Source organism: Salvia miltiorrhiza, unplaced genomic scaffold (assembly GCF_028751815.1).
Source record: "Salvia miltiorrhiza cultivar Shanhuang (shh) unplaced genomic scaffold, IMPLAD_Smil_shh fragScaff_scaffold_61, whole genome shotgun sequence".
In the NCBI taxonomy this organism is placed as follows: domain Eukaryota; kingdom Viridiplantae; phylum Streptophyta; class Magnoliopsida; order Lamiales; family Lamiaceae; genus Salvia; species Salvia miltiorrhiza.
Window position 1 is genome coordinate 65,389 of NW_026651474.1, and position 21,051 is coordinate 86,439.

The following is a 21,051-nucleotide window of genomic DNA, read 5'->3' on the forward strand; positions in this document are numbered from 1 at the left end:
CCCCGGTCAATTTCTAACCTATAACTCCCAAGAGCACAAAAGATCAACAAGCCCTCACCCACCTCTCAACCTCCCGGTTTATTGAGATGATATGTATCAAACTCCTAATCTATTGTAATTATCCTCTCCCGATTCAAATCACAAATTAGAAATGCACAAAAGGTGGCCAACCAATCATACAAGAGATAAATCTAGGACTTGAAAAGATAACAATAAGCACAATCAAGATATATATTGAACAAAGAAATCAATCCATTACAAATCCATCTAATCTAATCCCTAAGATAAGAGATTTTAGCCAAGCATATTCATAATAAAAGCAAATCTCAAGTCATAAGAAAACATAAATAAAGATATAGAGAGATAGAGATTCATAGACAAATCCTATAATCTTGATCTTCAATCATGTAGTCTTGATGAGCTCCTTTCCAAGTCTTCCCCTTCTTTATTTGATTTTGGTGTTGTTTTTGTGTGTGGAAGAGAGAAAAAATGGTAGAGAATGGAGGCTAGGGTTTGGGATTGGAGAGTTGGGGAAGATGAAGTGGGTGTGTTTGGTGAATGATGTTAGAAAAGAAGGGAAAAATGGAGTTTTGGGGCTAAAATCGCGTCTGGGGCCCACTTGGGGAAGCCCCGCCCTTTTCCCGCGGTCACGGCCCGCGTCCGCGGCCTTCAAACGTGGGGAATGCTCAGGGGACCCGCGGTCCCGCCCCGCGGCCGCGGGTGGTGACCGCGGGTGACTCCTGGAGTCGGGAACAGCTGACCCGCGGTCCCACCCCGCGGCCGCGGGTGGTGACCGCGGGGTACTGGGCGTTTTGCACAGTCCGCTCGTTTTGCTCCGTTCTCCCTCGTCCGGACTCGGATTTGGTCGCCGTTTGCGCTCACGGATTCCTCTCGAGACGTACTTCAATCTCATATCTTCAAAATCCTCCAATTAATCCTTGATTTTTCCTGAAATTACTCCAAAACTACACCAAGACATCAAATCTTCATAAAACTCAACATTATGGTACAAACACGCATTGGCAAACAAAACATGAAGGAAAATGACAACAAATCATGTGGAATTGAGGTACGAAAACCATGTTTGTCAGAAAGTAAAACTGAAAGCTGTAAACAACACAGAGACTTTTACGTGGTTCAGAAAAACCCTTTCCTACATCCACGGTCGGTTGATCAGACCAACAATTCACTCCGCAAGTGCTTAACAGGTGCACTGCAAACCAAACCGTGTGCTTGCCGGGTGCACACAACCGTACCACTGAAGAAAACCCTTCTTCAGTACCCACACTTCACTCATGTCGGATTTCTCTTGCTTAGCACAACCTGCGCTAAGACTCTCAGAGTTAGAGAACCTTTCTGAACTCTGAATCACTCAAAACACTCAAATCTTTCTTTCGGAAAGGAGGTTTGAACGAGTGCCAACTATACTGCAAAGAACAAGTTCTTTGTAGCAAGTTTGACCTTGGCTTCTGGGTAAACAGAGGTTTGCCTAAGGTCTAAGAGAATGTATGTAATCAGCAGTGACCGATTTTGGCTTTGGAATTCTCTTCTTCGATTCAAGCTTTGGGGAGGTTAAGCTTTAGGCTGAGTAGCGATTTTGGCAGAGCTTCAGCTTATGTCGTTGAATCGGTGAAGGTTGAAGTGATCCTCGAGCGCTATTTGTAGGAGAACTCTTGAATAGATCCGTTGGCGTAGAACGTCCTCAAGATTTCTTCCGTTGGAGAGCAATTCGAATTTGGGCTGAGGCTTCAATCTTCGTGGTTCCTCGTCTGGTGGAAACGGCTCTCTTGAGGGACATGAGATGTGACGTCTCTGATAAAGTAACCACCAAATAGGAATGACCTCTGCAGAGATAAGATCCTGATATCTCTGCATTTAATGCGGCTGTACTTTTGTGAGTACATGGCTTCCCTTGAACGTTGAAAGATCAGTCCGAGGAAGAATGTTCAATTGATACTTGACTTTAGTATCAGTCCGCGGCACGCTTTAAGTAATCAGTTCCAAACTGATTCTTCAACTGATACTTCAGTTGGTATTTTCAGTCTTCAGTCTTCAGTCTTCAGTCCTTCGTCCTTCAGTCTTCAGTCTTCAGTCCTTCGTCCTTCAGTCTTCAGTCTTCAGAACCGCATACTAAACTAGAAACGAACTCTAACACTTGAGTTCAAAATTGTTCTAGTCTATTACAATTAAGACCTATGAATTTTGGTATCATCAAAACAAGGATTACGATATTCTAAAAGGTTCCCAACAATTCCCCAACATCATTTCCATACACTTCAACAAGTAAGAATTCAAGAAACTCAAACTTGTATCTAGGATCAACAACCACACTAAAAAAGATAATCTAGTTCATTTTCTTGGGTTCACCCCAATACTTGTCAAAATTTTCCTTCATTTTCACACCCATAACCCTCACATCTAAAGATGAATGTATCACCCACTCATTCAACAAACAATACATATTGGTAATCCCATGCAAAAAAGTATTTGAGGTGACATACGAAGACCCAGAAATCCTAATTGTCAACTCATAGAATATTTTCAATACCAAACTCAACTTTTTTACATTATCTTAATCCACAGTTTCAGGCACACCTTCACCTTTGTCAAGATCAATCTTATAAAATGGATCTTTAGCTTCAAAGAGTTCAAAAGCCTTTTCAAATTTGCAAGCAACATCTAACATCAAGTAAATTGCATTCCAACTAGTAGGCACATCCAAACACAAACTACTTTTGCAATCAATTTTCAACATTTTTGAAACCTTTCAATTCTAGCAGCAGAATGCCTAATAAATCTAACAGCCTCCCTAATCCTTGTCACAGACACATCAAATTTTTGCAACTTGTAATGGGTAAATTCGTACGAACCGAAACTACACTCCAATAACGGACTAGCCTAGCTTGTCTCGGCAGACAGAGCAGAGCAAACACGCTCTGGCAGAGGAGCGATCCCTTTGCTCTGGCAGCGGCATGATTTCTCTACTCCGGCAGAGGCGCGATCCATCTGCTCTGGCAACGGCATGATCCCTCTGCTACGGTAGAGGCGCGATCCCTCTGCTCTGGCAGCGACATAATCCCTCAGCTATGGCAGAGGCGCGATCCCTCTGCTCTGGCAGCGGCATGATTTCTCTGCTTCGGCAGAGGCGCGATCCCTCTGCTCTGGCAACGGCATGATCCCTCTGCTACGGCAGAGGCGCGCTTCCTCTGCTCTGGCAACGACATAATCCCTCTGCTATGGCAGAGGCGCGATCTCTCTGCTCTGGCAGCGACATGATCTCTCTGCTATGGCAGAGGCGCGATTCTTCTGCTCTGGCAGTGACATAATCCCTCAGCTCTGGCAGAGGCGCGATCCCTCTGCTCTGGCAGCAGCGCCATAATAAACATTTCAACACGAAAGTATACAAACTGGATTATAAGCTTACGAAAACCTAGTCAACGTGGCTGACTGGGTCAAACGAAGGTTACGGCAAGTGGACTCCAAAGAAGTCGGAACTGTTAGGGTTTCAAGGAATATTCCAACAAACCCTAACCCTAGACATTCCTCCGCAGGCCCATAAACTATATATACTACTTCATTAACACAATGAAGGGGACGCCGTCATTAACATTGAGACTGATACTTACGATCATTCCCATTCCAACACATTCTCTAGCACTCTTTGGCCTCCACGTTCCCAGCCTTAGGTTTTCCGGTGATCATCACAACCGGGACGACCCAACGGCCCTCGCTCACTGCTCAATCGCTTTCAACTCCGTCGACCAAATCGATCCGATTCACTATTTCATTTACTTTCCATTACTTTCAATACGATTTTTATTATTACTCCCTCCGTCCGCTAAGATTATGTCACAATTGCTATATTGGGCGTCCGCCAAGATTATGTCACTTTCCTTTTATGGCAATGGTCCCACCATCCTCTTTAATATTTTATCCTTATTAACACTCTTTATTTACAAAAAAACCACTCAAAATTCAATCTCAACCACTCATCTCATAAAGTGGTGGGACCCTTTCTCCACTACATCAAAATCATCACCAATTTTATTAAATCCCGTGCCCAAGCAAATTGCCATAATCTTGGCGGACGGAGGGAGTATTATTTACTGACTTGAGCGTTGGAGGCCCTTCCATCGACACCCCTACCGGTGCTCTTCGGAGGGCTCTAACGTTACTTGTGGTCTCAGGTTGCTAGTGCCCGTCGATCCTGACGTGACTGACGTCACTTCCGTGATTGTTGGATTCATCCCCCACAATTTGGCGTCCACCGTGGGGCCCTAGCAATCATACATTCTCGACGAACAATCATCGAGTTCTACCATGAGTACCCAAAACTAACATTCCCGACGAACAATCAAACCCCCTGATCGGGCCGGGTATACCGGAAAATCATATGTCCTACAAATACCAAGTTTAAGCCTAGCCAAAAGGGCCTAGACTCAAACTGGGGGGGAAAATGATAGATAATATCAAATTCTAAAGACCCTACTTACTATCACATAAAAAGAGTTCAACAAAGTTTCAACTACAGTTAGTTCAATCACCACCATTGCCATGCCCCAATCTCCACACCAGTAGGAGATTCTATTAGTGATCTTCATCTTCATCAACCAAATGTCGAATCCTACTTGATGACCCGATTGATCCTTCTTGTGCACGTGACATGATAATCAAAGCCCCTAAAGTAGCAAGGATGAAGGCCATGTGAGCACAAGGACCGCCCCAACCCAATCAAGTAGTGTTAAGAATAATAAGAATGCATTCGTACAAGGGCGATTCAATCAAATAAACAGGTACGACTCCATTGCCCAACATCATCTTTAAGAGCATGCTTGACCTTTACACTATCATGAATGTTGTGATATTATTGACCATGTTGCCCAAATGAGGTTTAGCTTCTACTTTTCATATTTGAAAGTCATCAACCAAATCACCCCCATCGGGGCTTATCATTTGTTATCATACATTTAAAGTGTTGGCTATGTTATCTATTTGCCCTTATTTTAGTTTATATATGATAAGCATGTAGTTCATATTGCCCCTATTCACCCCATGGGGCTAAGTCCTAATTTATTACGCTTAAGGGTTATTACCCCCATCGCCCTGTTGGGATCGATTCCTAAGTTTTTATATGAAAATTATTGTCCCTATTGATCCAATGGGGCCAAGTTTCAATTTATTACACATAAGGGTGTCGCCCTCATCTCCCTGTTGGGCCCGATTCTTAAGTTTTATACATGAAAACTATCGCCCCTATTGACCCTAAAAGGCTAAGTCCGTATTTATTATAAGCAAGAGCTATTGCCCTTATCGCCTCGATGGGCCCAAGTCTAAAATTATCATGCATAAGATTATCACCCCTATCGCCCCTAATTAGCTCCATAGTTCAAACAACTAAGTCTAAATGGGGGGGTGAATCATGACAATTAAATTTGATAGGAATCAACGAAATCCTCGCCAGAGGAATCAGCGAAACCCTCGCCAGAGGAATCAGCGAAGTCCTCGCCAGAAGAATCAGCAAAACCCTCGCCAGAAGAATCAGCAAAATCCTCGCCAGAGGAATCAGCAAAGTCCTCGCCAGAGGAATCAGCGAAGTCCTCGCCAGAGGAATCAGCGAAGTCCTCGCCAGAGGAATCAGCGAAGTCCTCGCCAGAGGAGTCAGCGAAATCCTCAAAAGGCGGGACCAGAGAAATCCACAGAAAGGCAAACACAGGGAGTTCGCCAAAGGAAGAGTCAGAGAAATTACGGCAACACCAGTCAACGAATGCAAAGATGTCATAAGGAAACCCTCAACCATATCAAAATCAGCGAAATCATCAAAGGAGGAGTTAGCAAAATTTCTAAGGAAAAATTTCAGGACTTTGATTAAAAGGATAAACACGCCATTTCACATGAAGGAAACAATCATCACATCTCAAAGCTCCAAAGACAAAGCGACAGAATGGCATCAAAGATAAATAAACGCAAAGTCAGATCAAAGATGGGTGGATAATATTGACAACCAGAGGGGAAAAATCATCCCTCAACAACATCCACAGTGAAATTCAAAGTACTTACAGGAACAGCCTCAGCTTTGCTGAGACGCTCCGCTACACTGGCAACGTCGTCGTCACGCTTGGCCACCTCCTCTTGTTCTTTTTCTCTCTCCTTCTCCAATGCATCATAATTATTAATGCACTGGGTGGCCGCCCAGACTCGGGACTCCATCTGCAGAGAAATAAAGTGGGTAATGTCAGAACAGAGAAACAACTTTTGCCAGAAGAATGGCCTTCGCCAAAGAAATGGCTCTCGCCAGAAAAATCAAGAGGCCATGTGCCACGAGTTAGATCTCCTCGATGAGAAATGGAACAAAGCAAATATCAGACTAGCTTCCTACCAACAAAGCATCGCCAGACACTACAACAAACATATCCGCACCCGCACATTTAAGCTGGGCGATTGGGTGTTACGAAAAGTGTTCCAGAACACCAAGGAATCAGGTGCGGGTAAACTAGCCCCGAATTGGGAAGGACCATATCTGATCACCAAAGTGATTGGACGTGGAACATACAAGTTGCGATCGACAGACGGAGGTGACATCAACAAGAGCTGGAACGCCATCCATCTCAAACAGTATCACGCTTAATCTCTACGCTTCTACTCTATTTCATAAGGTCTTCCGAGACCAACTCAATCTATTACACGTTTACTGACCTTTGCATGCAGGTCAGAGCTACATTCGGGCTTGATCCCTTAATTGGGTATGTAGGCAGCTCTAAGGAGCGCAGCCCCCCTCCCCCTCCCCCTCCACACCCAAGCGGGAAAAACTTCAAATGTAAAAGGCGCAAGCCCGTATCACCCCGCATATACTGCATTTAGCCTTATGTTTAAACAACTAAGTCTAAATGGGGGGGAGAAAATTTTCATGTCAAAGGCTCACGCCCATCTCACCCCGAACTTCTTGAATTTAGACTTAAGTTTAAACAACTAAGTCTAAATGGGGGGAAGAAAACTTCATGTCAAAGACGCAAGCCCGTCCCACCCCGAACGTCCTGAATTTAGACTTAAGTTTCATATATAAGGCACAAGCCCGTTTTCACGCAAAACCTGAGGTAAAGACCCGTCGTGTCCATCAGCGCAAAGAGCGCTTCTCCCAAACTGAAAAATTTTCGCTTCGCCAGAGAAATGGCTCTCGCCAGAAGAATAGCCTTCGCCAGAGAAATGGCATTCGCCAGAGAAATGGCTCTCGCCAGAAGAATAGCCTTCGCCAGAGAAATGTCTCTCGCCAGAAGAATAGCCTTCGCCAGAGAAATGGCCTTCGCCAGAGAAATGGACATCGCTAGAAAAATAGCCTTCGCCAGAGAAGTGGCCCTCGCCAGAGAATTGGCCTCCGCCAGAGAAATGGCCTTTGCCAGAGAAACGACTCTCGCCAGATAAATGGCCTTCGCCAGAGAAATGGCTCTTGCCAGAGAAATGGCCTTCACCAGAGAAATGGCTCTTGCCAGAGAAATGGCCATCGCCAGAAAAATAGCCTTCGCCAGAGAAGTGGCCCTCGCCAGAGAATTGGCCTCCGTCAGAGAAATGGCCTTTGCCAGAGAAACGACTCTCGCCAGATAAATGGCCTTCGCCAGAGAAATGGCTCTTGCTTAGAAATGGCTCTCGCCAGAAGAATAGCCTTCGCTAGAGAAATGGCCTTCGCCAGAGAAATGGCCATCGCCAGAAAAATAGCCTTCGCCAGAGAAGTGGCCCTCGCCAGAGAATTGGCCTCCGCCAGAGAAATGGCCTTTGCCAGAGAAACGACTCTCGCCAGATAAATGGCCTTCGCCAGAGAAATGGCTCTTGCCAGAGAAATGGCATTCGCCAGAGAAAATGGCTCTTGCCAGAGAAATCACACTCGCCAGAGGAATGGCCCCTGCCAGAGAAATCACAGTCGCTAGAGGAATGGCTCCTGCCAGATAAATCACACTCGCCAGAGGAATGGCTCGTGTCAGTGAAATGGCCTTTGCCAGAGAAATGGCTCTTGCCAGAAAAATGGCATTCGCCAGAGAAATGGCTCTTGCCAGAGAAATCGCACTCGACAGAGGAATGGCTCTTGCCAGAGAAATGGCCTTCGCCGGAGTGATCACCAAAAGAGCGGGAAAATCTCCCGCCTAGGGGCAAATTTACTCTTATGCCTTCGACCACGCGAGGCGCATGTTTTAGCAACGAATTTACTATCTTACCCCCAGCATGGGTTTATAAATAGCCATATACGCGTAATCTGAAACCTACGCTATCTTTGCTTGCAACACTACGGCAATTTACTCTCGTGCTCTCAACAATCCAATTACCCTCTCTCACCTTTCCAATCAAACACTAGGTACAATTCGCGGTTCAACAACAATTTACCGATTGATTCTATATCTATTCATTTATGATCCATCGCCACCATAACATCCAACGCCATTGGATACATTTTGGGCCTTTGAAAATGCCGCGGTTATAGGACGCCCAGTGTTATGTCACCCCGACCATTTAATACCACGTTTTTCCGGCTCACCTATTTCACGCGAACTGTCGGGAATCAAAGAAAAGGGCAACGCCCTGCTCATTGTGCGCACCCTATACAAGTTAAATTGCACTCCATAGTTGAAAAAATTCCAACTATGGAGTGGGGGACAAACTGTAATGGGTAAAATTCGTACGAACCGAAACTACACTCCAATAACGGACCAGCCTAGCTTGTCTCGGCAGACAGAGCAGAGCAAACACGCTCTCGCAGAGGAGCGATCCCTCTGCTCTGGCAGCGGCATGATTTCTCTGCTCCGGCAGAGGCGCGATCCCTCTGCTCTGGCAACGGCATGATCCCTCTGCTATGGCAGAGGCGCGATCCCTCTGCTCTGGCAGCGACATAATCCCATTGCTATGGCAGAGGCGCGATCCCTCTGCTCTGGCAGCGGCATGATTTCTCTGCTCTGGCAGATGCGCGATCCCTCTGCTCTGGCAACGGCATGATCCCTCTGTTACGGCAGAGGCGCGCTCCCTCTGCTCTGGCAGCGACATAATCCCTCTGCTATGGCAGAGGCGCGATCCCTCTGCTCTGGCAGCGACATGATCCCTCTACTATGGCAGAGGCGCGATTCTTCTGCTCTGGCAGTGACATGATCCCTCAGCTCTGGCAGAGGCGCGATCCCTCTGCTCTGGCAGCAGCGCCATAATAAACATTTCAACACGAAAGTATACAAACTGGATTATAAGCTTACGAAAACCTAGTCAACGTGGCTGACTGGGTCAAACGAAGGTTACGGCAAGTGGACTCCGAAGAAGTCGGAACTGTTAGGGTTTCAAGGAATATTCCAACAAACCCTAACCCTAGACATTCCTCCGCAGGCCCATAACCTATATATACTACTTCATTAACACAATGAAGGGGACGCCGTCATTAACATTGAGACTGATACTTACGATCATTCCCATTCCAACACATTCTCTAACACTCTTTGGCCTCCACGTTCCCAGCCTTAGGTTTTCTGGTGATCATCACAACCGGGACGACCCAACGGCCCTCGCTCACTGCTCAATCGCTTTCAACTCCGTCGACCAAATCGATCCGATTCACTATTTCATTTACTTTCCGTTGCTTTCAATACGAGTTTTATTATTATTATTTACTGACTTGAGCGTCGGAGGCCCTTCCATCGACATCCCTACCGGTGCTCTTCGGAGGGCTCTAACGTTACTTGTGGTCTCAGGTTGCTAGTGCCCGTCGATCCTGACGTGACTGACGTCACTTCCGTGATTGTTGGATTCATCCCCCACACAACTCATCTTTCACAACTAAATTGACAATATGAGCCACACACCGCATATGAAGAAATTACCCACCCATCACACAACAATTACGAGCAACCAATTTATCTCTCAAAGCCACAAGATAAGTATCATTCGAACTGAAAAGACTCTCGTAATTCTCCACTCACGCAAACAACCATCAATTTGCCTACCAATGCTATCACCCTTATGACTATCTAAAGTGCAAAAGTTGATGATTTTTTTATGAAAAATCCAATCATCATCAATCCAATGAGTAGTAATGCACATATAATTAATCCTTTGCAACGGTGTCCAAGTATCAGTAGTAATGCAAACACTTGACTCAGATTTTTTAAAATAATTCATCAACTTGATTTTCTCGTCCACAAAATATCTTATAAACATCACGTGAAATAGTCCATCGAGAAGGTATTCTAAACTTAGGTTGTAATGCAGCAATAAACTCCCTAAATCCTTCACCCTCCACAATTTTAAAGGCAAGCTCATCTTTGATTATCATTTGAACCAATTTCACCCTATAAAAATCTTGATCAAACCGCCAACTACTCAAATGACCAGATACAACAGACTCATCACCCCCTTCCTCATGTATTGCTTGTAAAGACAACTGAGATTGTTTCAAATCACTACTAAAAAGAAACTTCTTGCATTTACCCATGTGATTATTAAGCGAGGTCGTACCGTTTTTTTCTAGAGTCGCAGCAATAGGGAATACCACAATAGTTGCACCTCGCTTTGTTCCTTCCATTTTCATCAACAAACTTCATGAAATGGTCCCACGTATTTGATTTTTTTTACTTTCCTTGTTGATGTTACTTCGGCTTGTGTCAAGGGAGATGGCATGGACCCATCTTTTGTGCTCGATGCACTAGACTGTCCTGTATCTCCATCTTTTCATTTTTCAGCCATAAATCTGCATTAACAACGATAAATCAACCATTTTAAGCCATAAATCTGTATTAACAGCCTCTAAAATCTAAATTTAGATTTTCAAATTTGTGAATAATTATATAGTGTAAATCGAGTACAAATTCAAAAGCTAAATTAACAGATCTGCATTAACAAATTCGAAGCTAAATTCAAAGCTTAACAATGCAGATTTTCATATCTGCATTAACAGCCACAAAGTCACCTACATTAAAAGTTGGGAGTAAGAAGATCCACATCTAGTTTTTATCCACAAAGTTGGGAGTAAAAGTTCAAACTCATCTTGGAAAAATCAACATTCCATTTCATTGACAGAAAGCCTCGACACTATATTGACACAAACGGTTTTCTACTCTTTCGTTTACTATCATGAGAAATCTACACACATTTCATAAAAAAAATCCAAATATTTTAGACCATATCAAAGTATGTATGTGGCGAATATGGATCGATTAACTATTACAAGTTAAAAATCACATAGAATTTGGTTAATCATAAGCCATTTCTCAACTAAATGAAAAAGAACCATATCGGTGGGCTGGCCGGAAGGGGGCTGGCCAGTGGGCTGTCGTTTTGTTGACTTAGAATATAACTCTTAGAGCAAAATGGTAATGTCGTCACATATATCCCTATTGTTTTTTAAAAAGAGGATCAATAATGATTTTCCATTTACCCAATAATGACTCGGACCATCGACCTTATTATTGAAGGGGAAGCGTCTTACCAACTGAGCTATACTTCATTGTCACATAACCCCATTATTTAGTTTAAATCTTTTTCTGCAACTAAACTCTAGAATCCCTCATTTGTTAATTCATGGATCGTGATGTGTAGACTCCATTATTTGTTATTCGAATATCCAACCTTGGTGGTCCTTTATCTTTAATGATTATAAGCTAGTGAGAAAAAATTTAGTTTGAAAGACAAAATCTTTGTTAAAGAAAGAAAATCAAAGAGAGATTAAATTAAAATGGTATACGATGAAAATAAAAAATCATAATTGAGTTGTTTTTGTAAAATAATTGTTGCTTATAAGATAATAAGAAAATAAGTTGGATAGAGGAACTTATTTTTTTAGGAGCATAGAGCATCCGCAATGCGCCTCCAGGAGAATTGGACCGAGCCGGGAGATGAGGTGCGGCGCGCAGGTATAAGCGAAGTGCTGGGCACGTTTGGGGAAGGAGTGGAGCGCGTCCCGTAGATGCGCCAATTTATAACAAAAGGAAGAATCATTTAAAAAAAATAATTGTCTGATTGCGATTTTTTTTTAATTTTGTACCGTTGGGGGGCGGGGGGGGGGGGGGTTAACGGATAGATTGTAGGCTTTTTTCTTATTTTTTATTTTATTTCATACTACTCTTTTCTCCATCAAATTTAACTTCTTTCTCCGTCAAATGAAAAATCGCTTTTTCTTTTTCTTTAGGTTTTTTATTTATCGTAATTTTTTAAAATTATTTAAATTATGGAGTAATTTTTATTTTAATAGTTATTTAAACTATGTAATTTTTATTTTAATTAATGTAATGTTTAATTTTAATTTCAATGAAAATTTCAAATTTTAAAATACAAGAGTGAAAATGGGATTAAATGAAAATGAAGATTTTAGCGCCTCTTATAGAGCCAATGCACTGTGGAGGGCTAGGCGCTAAGGTGGGGACCACCAATTAGTGCATCCTACTGGAGATGCTCTTAGGGCATCCACATTGGAGAGCCAATCCCTTGACTCTTAAATTTTGATTTTTAATTTGTAATTAATTTTATTGTTTGTTTTCAATTAATTTTAACACTATATTTAATAACATAAATTTCATTAAAATAAAAATCAAACATTACATTAAAAATACGAAGAAAAAAAATTATAATAAATTTGAAAAATTAAAATCTACTAGCTATGGACCAACGGGACCAAATCGCGCTCACATATGCTCGACTAGATCATCTCGGAGGCGAGCGTGCAAACGGCTATCCTTTATGTTTGAGTGCTTCAGGCCATATATTCATGATCCTAATTAATTCACTGCAATACATGGAGTTAGAAATTCTTATTTGCAAATGCGCGGATGAGCTGTTCAACAACAAACTTGCAAGAGATTGAAAGCAAGATGCATGAAAAATAATTCGAAATTGATATTCGGATCAGAAAATTGAAGATGATCTTGGTTGAGAACTTTTTCGTCGGATGACGAAGAATTGTTGGAAGAATTATTAAATGAATTGTTGGAGGCTGGCATATTTGATTTGTGAAGAGATTGTAGAAAAGAGATGGTAGATAAATGAATGGAGATGTAGGATTTATGGGGAGAGGAATTAAAAAGAAGAAGAAAAAAAAAGTAAATTAGCCGGCATTTTCAGAATAAAAAAAATAACTATGTTGTCAAACGGTCAAAAACAGCCGAATTCAATTTTTTTTTAATATGTATTAAATTGTGATTGGATCGTGTATATCACGCCCCCAATCAAAATGAGGAGTGCGCCGCGCGCATAGGGGAGGGGCGGGTGCGGAGCTCGGGGGTGCCATGCCCGAGCCGGCGTTCGCACCCCCAATGTAGATGTCCTTATAAGCTCTTACAGCTTATTTGAACCTGCGATTTTCGATTTGTGAATATAAGGAGTGGATTCAAACTAATTGAGTTAAATGTTTTATTAATGAAAATTTATCATTAATTGACAATAAACTTTTAATTTAAGCTATCTTGGCAGGAATGTTTTTATTTTAACATAAGCTATATTTTCACATCTTTAACATCTATATCTATATATATAAAGAGAAGTAAATGTAATTAAATTCAATTAGAAGGATATAATTGGAAATTAAAGAAAAATTTATAAATGGAGAAAAAATCGTCAAACCATGCATGTGTATTCTACAAAACCGCAGCCATTTGTTTTATTTTGGGTTAATTGCATGAAAATACACGAACTATAGTCACTTTTTCATTCTGCACACAAACTTTGAAACTTACATTTTTAATCATGAACTTTGTATATGTATCAATTTTTCCATAAAATTGATTTACCCCCAATTTGATGATGATGTGGCGTTTATGTGGCAGCCGAAAGTGTGCCACTTATTTTACCGTCCGGCACATGAAATGACGTCGTTTTTTTAGGAGTAAACGATGTCGTTTTGTCTCAATTGATGAAATTAGGTTTCTTCTCCGAAAATTAGCTTATTATTCGAAAATTTCTTTAATTGATTTCGTCCCCCACAACCCTCTCCTCCATGCCCTCTGCGGCGTTGCCATGGGGTTCATCTGGATCCAGAGTGGCTGGCTCGGCCACGACTCTGGCCATTACCAAATCATGCTCACCCCTAACCAGAATCGATTCATCCAAATCCTCTTCGGCAACTGCCTCGCCGGAATCAGCATCGCGTGGTGGAAGCGCAACCACAACGCCCACCACATCGCCGTCAATAGCCTCGACCAGGACCCCGATCTCCAGCACATGCCCTTCTTCGCCGTCTCCACCAAGCTCTTCAACTCCATCACCTCCTTATACTACAACCGCAAAAAGGAATTAGACAAATTCGTGAGATTCCTGATCAGCAAGCAGCATTGGACGTATTATCCGGTGATGAGCTTCGCTCGATTGAATTTATTCGCTCAATCATTCTTTCTACTCTCATCAAACAAAAATGTCCCAAATCGGGGGCAGGAGATTCTAGGGTTACTAATTTTCTGAATTTGGTACCCATTCTGGAAGAGATGACATTTGGAATAAGAATTAAGGTTTTTTTAGATGATCACTGTCAAAACGACGTCGTTTTGTATTGTCACGTCAGTTAATATGACACGTGTTACGTACGCGTGGCATGTTTAAAGACACCTCAGCTTTCCGGTGGCCGGGCTTCAATTTTATGGAAAAATTGGAACATATACAAAGTTCATGATAAAAAATGTAAGTTTCAAAATTTATGTATAATGAAAAAGTGATCATAGTTCGTGTATTTTCATGCAATTAACCCTTTTAGTTTTTGTTCTTCTTTTTTAGACGGCAACCAATTGGTGTTTTAAGAACTCATAATATTAAATTTACAAATGTCATCAAGAACAATTTTACTCCAAGCATTTTTAATTTCCCTTTTTTCTATCAATATATTCTAATATTCTGATTTTTAAAATTATATATTTGTATTTATTTTATATATTAAAAATTTGTTAATAGAACATTATGCAATTATGCTAAAACATTAAATTTAATTTTAAAGAACAATTAGCACATCAATAATAAATTATGTGTTTTGTATAACAATTTGCTTTTTTGGTGGATAAATAAATCGAACAAAGAAATATACAAGGTTACGGCACAACCTACGGATATGACTCAAAAAGTGCATGGGGAAAATTATTTTATTTGCTTATGATTGTTGATCTTAGTCTTTTCGTTTTTTTTTTCTTTTTTTCTTTTGAATTCTTTTTGTTTTAATTCTCATTTTCTCTTTATGAAACAATACAATTTATTTATCTTTTCCTCTTTTCTATCAAACATGTTTGAATTTAAATTAATTATAAATAATTTAAATTTTAGATATGAATGATAAATTATAGAATTACATTCAATACTTAGATATATTTGTAATATTTATACTTTGGGATTTATGAAAATTTAAAATTTGGTGTGACTTAAATTTGCTTTTCGAGTTTACGGTTACAACCTTCCTATTATTTTATATACAATTTAATATTTATTTATAGTTATATTTTCCTTTTCAACTTTAGTTTAGTAATTTTCTGTCTCTATTGATTATAATAATGTAATTACATAATTATTATATTAATCTATAAATTAATTAAAAAAAAAATCTCCCAAAATTATTCTAATTTTTGCAATAGCAATTTTATCTTATCAACATTTAAACAGTTTTATACCTTAACAAATGAACTTCTCAATTAATCCAAACTAAATGAAATTGTTACTATTTTTATTGTTTTACTATTATTTAAATGCAATTTTTTTATTACTATTATATACCTAAAGGAGATAAAAATAAATAAATTATGATGACATTTGTCATAGATATGTACAAATATTTTTGTATGCATGGTAAAAATAATTGAAATAAAAGTAATTATATAGAGATGATAGTCAAATAAATTAACGTAATTTTTTTTGCATTTAATAATTCAAATAAATATCTACAAAAAAATACTCATATAATATGAAAAAAATAAATATTTAACATATTAGATAGTATTAGGAACAAATTAAGATTACTAATTATAATGTTGGGAACAGCTATGATGAAACTATTTATGATTTATTATCTATAATATAAAATATAAATATCTAAATTATTTATAGTTTATTGTTTGTTTAGTATTTATTTTTTAGCCTCTATATTTTAATAAGATATAACATGACTATGTTTGTTGAGAATTTGACTTGATTCTTTGTTTAATTTCGTTTATTTAAGAATACCATATGCCCAATTAATTTCTTTAACATATTTTATATTTTTAGATTATTAATTAAACTTTTCTTTTGATATTGATGGTTTAGTATTATTTGCTCAAAATGAGATTGACTTAAATTATTTTCTTTATAATCTATAAATTTATTTATTACTATATGATACTCATTAAATTTAATACTCCCTCCGTCCCTGAAATAAGTTCATCTTTTTCCTTTTTGGGACGTCCCCCAAATAAGTTCATCTTTCGTTCTTTCCATTTTTGGACAACTACCCCACCACTAATAATACTTTATTTATTCTTACTTTTCACTTTTTCACCACTCTCAATACTAATTATAACATATTTTTCTCCACTATCAATACATTTTACCACTTTTTCTTAAAACCCGTGCCGTCCCCAAAGAGGAACTTATTTTGGGACGGAGGGAGTATTATATAGTTTCAAATACATTTAAATTAATATAAATTAATTTTGACATTTTTATATATATTTTTTTAAATTATAAATATACTGTGACCAGTCAATTTCCACTTAAAAATGCATCTAATTTAGGCCGATGAATTCGGGTTGATGATAACCTCGACGTCTACAAACCGACCAACTTTAACCGACGTGTTCCCTTTTTTGGGGGGGACCGATTCTAATTACACAGAACAGAATCAATCCACGCTGCTTTGAGGCCATACCACAATTTTACAAAAGCTGAAGGACTGAACACAGAAATTCTAAAATACTCCCAACGTGGCCAGCTGAAACACGTTGCATAACTGTCCCTCATTTTCGTTTTGCCGTCAAACACACACCATCCAGAACCTTCCCCTTTTCAAGATCCAATCACAGCCGTCCGATCATTCCACCAAAACTTTACATACGATTCACAAGTCAACATTACGACGCCGTTTAGCCTTATCCAGCCGTTGGAAATATCTCCCTCGCACTCATTCTCAGCCGTTGGATCATCAACCCCCCTCAATAAATACACTCTTTTATCTTTTCATTTCATCACAGCCAGTCTTCCATTCATTTCTGTAGCCGCCTAGATCTGCAGGCTTGTCTTCTCTTTCTTCACGCCGGATTTGTCCTCTTCTTGTTTTTTCCGTCAGATTCGTTTAGATCGTGAGGCGATCTACGTTTTGAATATGGATTTTCCCTGTTTTGTTATGCCTTCGATTTTCCGCCTGTTGATGTGTCGGTCGCCTGGTTTGGGTAGATCTGAGGCTGTGAAACGCCGAGGTTTGGGTAGATCTGCAGCTTTGTTGGGCGGATAGATCGAATCGGTGAAGGTAACTTGAATCTGCTTTCGTGTGTGTTCATATTTGATTTGGTTGGCCGTTATTCGTTGGCGTTGCTTGTTTTAATTATTTTTCTGAAGGTTTGTTTTGAATTGGTGATTTGCTGTGCTGTTGAGCTGGTTTTTGATTTGATTTTTCATCAACAAATTAGTTTTATATTTCTTTTTCATCGCTAATTATTGTTTTGAATTGATGATTTGCTGTGCTGTTGAGCTGGTTTTTGATTTGATTTTTCATCAACAAATTAGTTTTATATTTCTTTTTCATCGCTAATTATTTACCTGTTATGCAGATTCGGTTTTGCGTGATGGATTGGAAACATCAATTTCGTGGATCTGGAAACGCGAAGGCATCTTCAGAAGACACGATCATTTGAAGGTGGATGCTGACCGGTATGGCTTTCGTCGCGAGTTTTATCTACGAGGCACCGGTGGACCGACCAAGTGGTTTTAAGGGAAGTGAATTGTTTTATGTTGTGTTATTTCATGCATTCTTGTTGTCTGTGTAGACTCGACGAATTGTTGAGAATAACAGACTGTAAAAAAAATGGAAAAATGAGTGAGCGGAGTGAGGTGAGATTTAGTTGTCTGCATGACCTTTGCCATGATGGGTGCGCTCGCATGGCAGGTCGCCCTTTTAATAAAAATTATCATTTTTTGGTTTTGAGGGGAGATGGTACGGGGCATTGCCCGGCTTCTCCCCCTGTGTGTGGTGTCCTCTCGTTCTATTCTTTCTCTTTCCCTCTCCCCTCTCTCCTTTTGTCTCTTCTACCTACTATGCACGCATACAACGTTCAATTCCAGCAATTCAATCATGCCATATTTGTTTTGTCTTGAATGGGTTGTGTGCTGTTTAATATTATACACAACCTATTCAAGGTCAAAGCAATGAACGAACTTTGGGAATCAAGCAATATTGAGGCTTCAATCTTCTTCACAGCATCCACTACAACAGAGGTACCAATTTGCACTTTCTCAATATTTAGTTCACTTTATAATCATTATATTCTTAACTTGCAACTAACTGTTTTGATCAGAATCTGTTATCCAATAATTTCTTGATTTACTAGCTCAATTTTTCTAACTACAATTGTTGTCGGTTCCCGAAATAGCGTTTATCTTAAGCCTGTTTTTATCCAATCTTTTTATTATTGCCCTAAAAAAGTTTCTAATTAAATATCATTGTGTAAATTATTTTGACTTGCTTTTTGTTGGGAAGCACAAAACAAATGAAATAAATTTTGCATTCGTAGCTTAAAACATCTAAACTTTCCTTGTGCTTAATTGGAAATTTACATTTATCATCTCAATGTCAATGGGATATACTAGAGTTTCATAATTGCTATTATCCAAATATAAACATGAAGATAATATTACTCGTCTAAAGATAAGTGATATGGTTTCTTGAAAATACTAGAGAACTGTAAATCCTACATCATTGCAATCATTTTTCAGTAGAACTCACAAAATCAACATCTGGGAATACGATGCATTTGTTCAAATATATTTAGTTGTTTTGGTATACTTATCACTTGTCACTTTGTACAACACATGCTATATCTGTTTTGCTAGTTTTCCCTCTGTTGAGGGGGGTCTAGCTATTGCTTTAGATTATTAATGATGTATTCTGGTTTATTATTGGCCATCTGTATGGTTGAAGGGACTGTGTCTTTGTGTAGTATAGTTTAAAGCTATAGCATGGTTGTAATAGATCAGCTATTCAGTATTCGGTTGGTTGCTCATCGGATTTGGAGCAATCTTCGGGTGGAGTACTTCCTTGGCGTATTTATGTTACGACCTGTGATACTTGTAGCTGACTGTTGTGAGGCTGCTTGTGTACAACGATGTGATGACTGCTGGTGCTGGTCTTGCTGCTGCTGCTGTTTCTGGGGTTTTTTGTTATCTATTGCTGTTGCTACTGCCGCTGCTTTGGAGCCTTATGTGATGGACTTCTTATTTCATGCGAATGAATGGATATTGGCGATTGTTCTCAGTGATGCTGTTTATGCATATACTTGGTCGGTCTCCAAATGTACTTGAAGATAATTTTCAAGTAAGATGCAAGGAACTTCAGTTGTTTATCTTTTTATGTTGGAAGTACAATAACTTAGCGGGGTAATATTTTGCTTATTTCCGGGTTGATTAATAAATTTATTAAGGCTGCGGTATTCTGTTAGTCTTTGTTGTTGGGTTCTGTTTATGCTTGCTTTGTGCTAGTCTATTATGTATCTCAGAAATCTTGATTTCTCGTGCATTGTTTTTTATAGCACCATTTACTTAAATTATGATGGTATCTTGCTCTAGTTTTAATTTTAGTCGAAGGAGGTTTCGATGTTGTGCGTGATATTGGAAGCATTGTTTCGAATAAACTTGGTGGGAGGGATCTGTGGCTTACAAAATATAGTATATAGGTTTGTATTGATTTATTTTTCCAGTTCAACTGTAGATCAATTCATGTGCGCAGGTCATCGTGACGTGCTTCTGATATTTTTATTATGTTTTGAACTTTATTTCCAATTTGATCGGTTGGTCTAAATATGGTTTTTATTTTGTAGGGTGTGGTCAGGTTTTCACTCCTACGTGACATGCATGCTTTTTGAGGTGTAGATCATGACAATAATGCTCTATGTTTATGTTCGGTCTTTGTGCCGACATACACTCAAAAGTAGAGTTTTAAATCAAGTTTATATTAGTGTTTTAAGAAGTAAATTACCTTAGTTAGAATGGTCGTGTGGTTCAAGATACAGCGGCTAATTCATGAAAGTTTTAAATCAAGTTTATATTAGTGTTTTAAGAAGTAAATTACCTTAGTTAGAATGGTCGTGTGGTTCAAGATACAGCGGCTAATTCATGAAAAACATCGTAGTTTGTTTGTTTGGCCTATTTTTAAAATTAATTTCGACTTCATACTATTTGGAAACACTCTTTTATCCTGGGGGATCAGTCATAATATAATTTGAATCATCTGTGGGCTCAAGTAAAATTTATAAATATTAATAAAAATGTTGTGTGAGTTGGATGGATCCATAAGCTCGAAAGGGTGAGCGCTCAATTGCTTCCACGCGTTGAGAGGGCGGCGGTTCGAGTCCGCCTGGATCCCATTGCTTACGTGTCACTCAGATAAATATAATTTTTTGAATCACTCAGATAATTTCCTGTAGATCCTATTCTTATTGTAGCTATGTATTAATATTAAAACACAATTTGCATTTATGAATTGTATTGTATGTATAATATTGAAACACAACACGCTTATGAATTGTGTATACATGTTTGATTGTGCAAAGACAGAGAAAATACCGGTTTAAGGAGGTCAACACAAGGAGAAAGGGCTCTTTCCTGTAGCTGTGCAGGATGGATATTTATTTGTATTCTATTTTCGCCGTGAAGTATATGTACAATGTCCTTATGTATTCAGAATAACACAAAAGATCAATTCCATTTGTTCAAATTATTAACAAAAATATTATGAACTTATACAACTTATATGAAGTTATATCTTAGTCGTCCAAATGAGCAACAAACGTATGCTTGAACTGAAGAAAAAATCTAGAAAGGAATTCAGACACGGATGTTATGAGTTGGAAATATTTTGGGTTCAACCGAAGCTTTAAAGGATGTGTT

The 21,051-nt window shown here is 39.3% G+C and overlaps 1 long non-coding RNA gene across 5 annotated transcripts; it reads left to right on the forward strand.

Annotated features, from left to right (window-relative positions):
• Positions 1-16,786: 16,786 nt before the first annotated feature.
• LOC131003049 (uncharacterized) lies at positions 16,787-20,891 on the forward strand. 5 transcript variants are annotated; one of them, XR_009094521.1, is made up of 3 exons: positions 16,935-17,419; positions 17,721-19,480; positions 19,983-20,349. It is a non-coding gene; the product is annotated as an uncharacterized LOC131003049 (long non-coding RNA). The 5 variants fall into 5 exon arrangements; XR_009094524.1 differs by lacking the exon at positions 19,983-20,349 and adding an exon at positions 20,715-20,891 and having other exon boundaries at positions 17,037-17,419; XR_009094523.1 differs by lacking the exon at positions 19,983-20,349 and adding an exon at positions 20,719-20,891 and having other exon boundaries at positions 17,037-17,419.
• Positions 20,892-21,051: the final 160 nt, after the last annotated feature.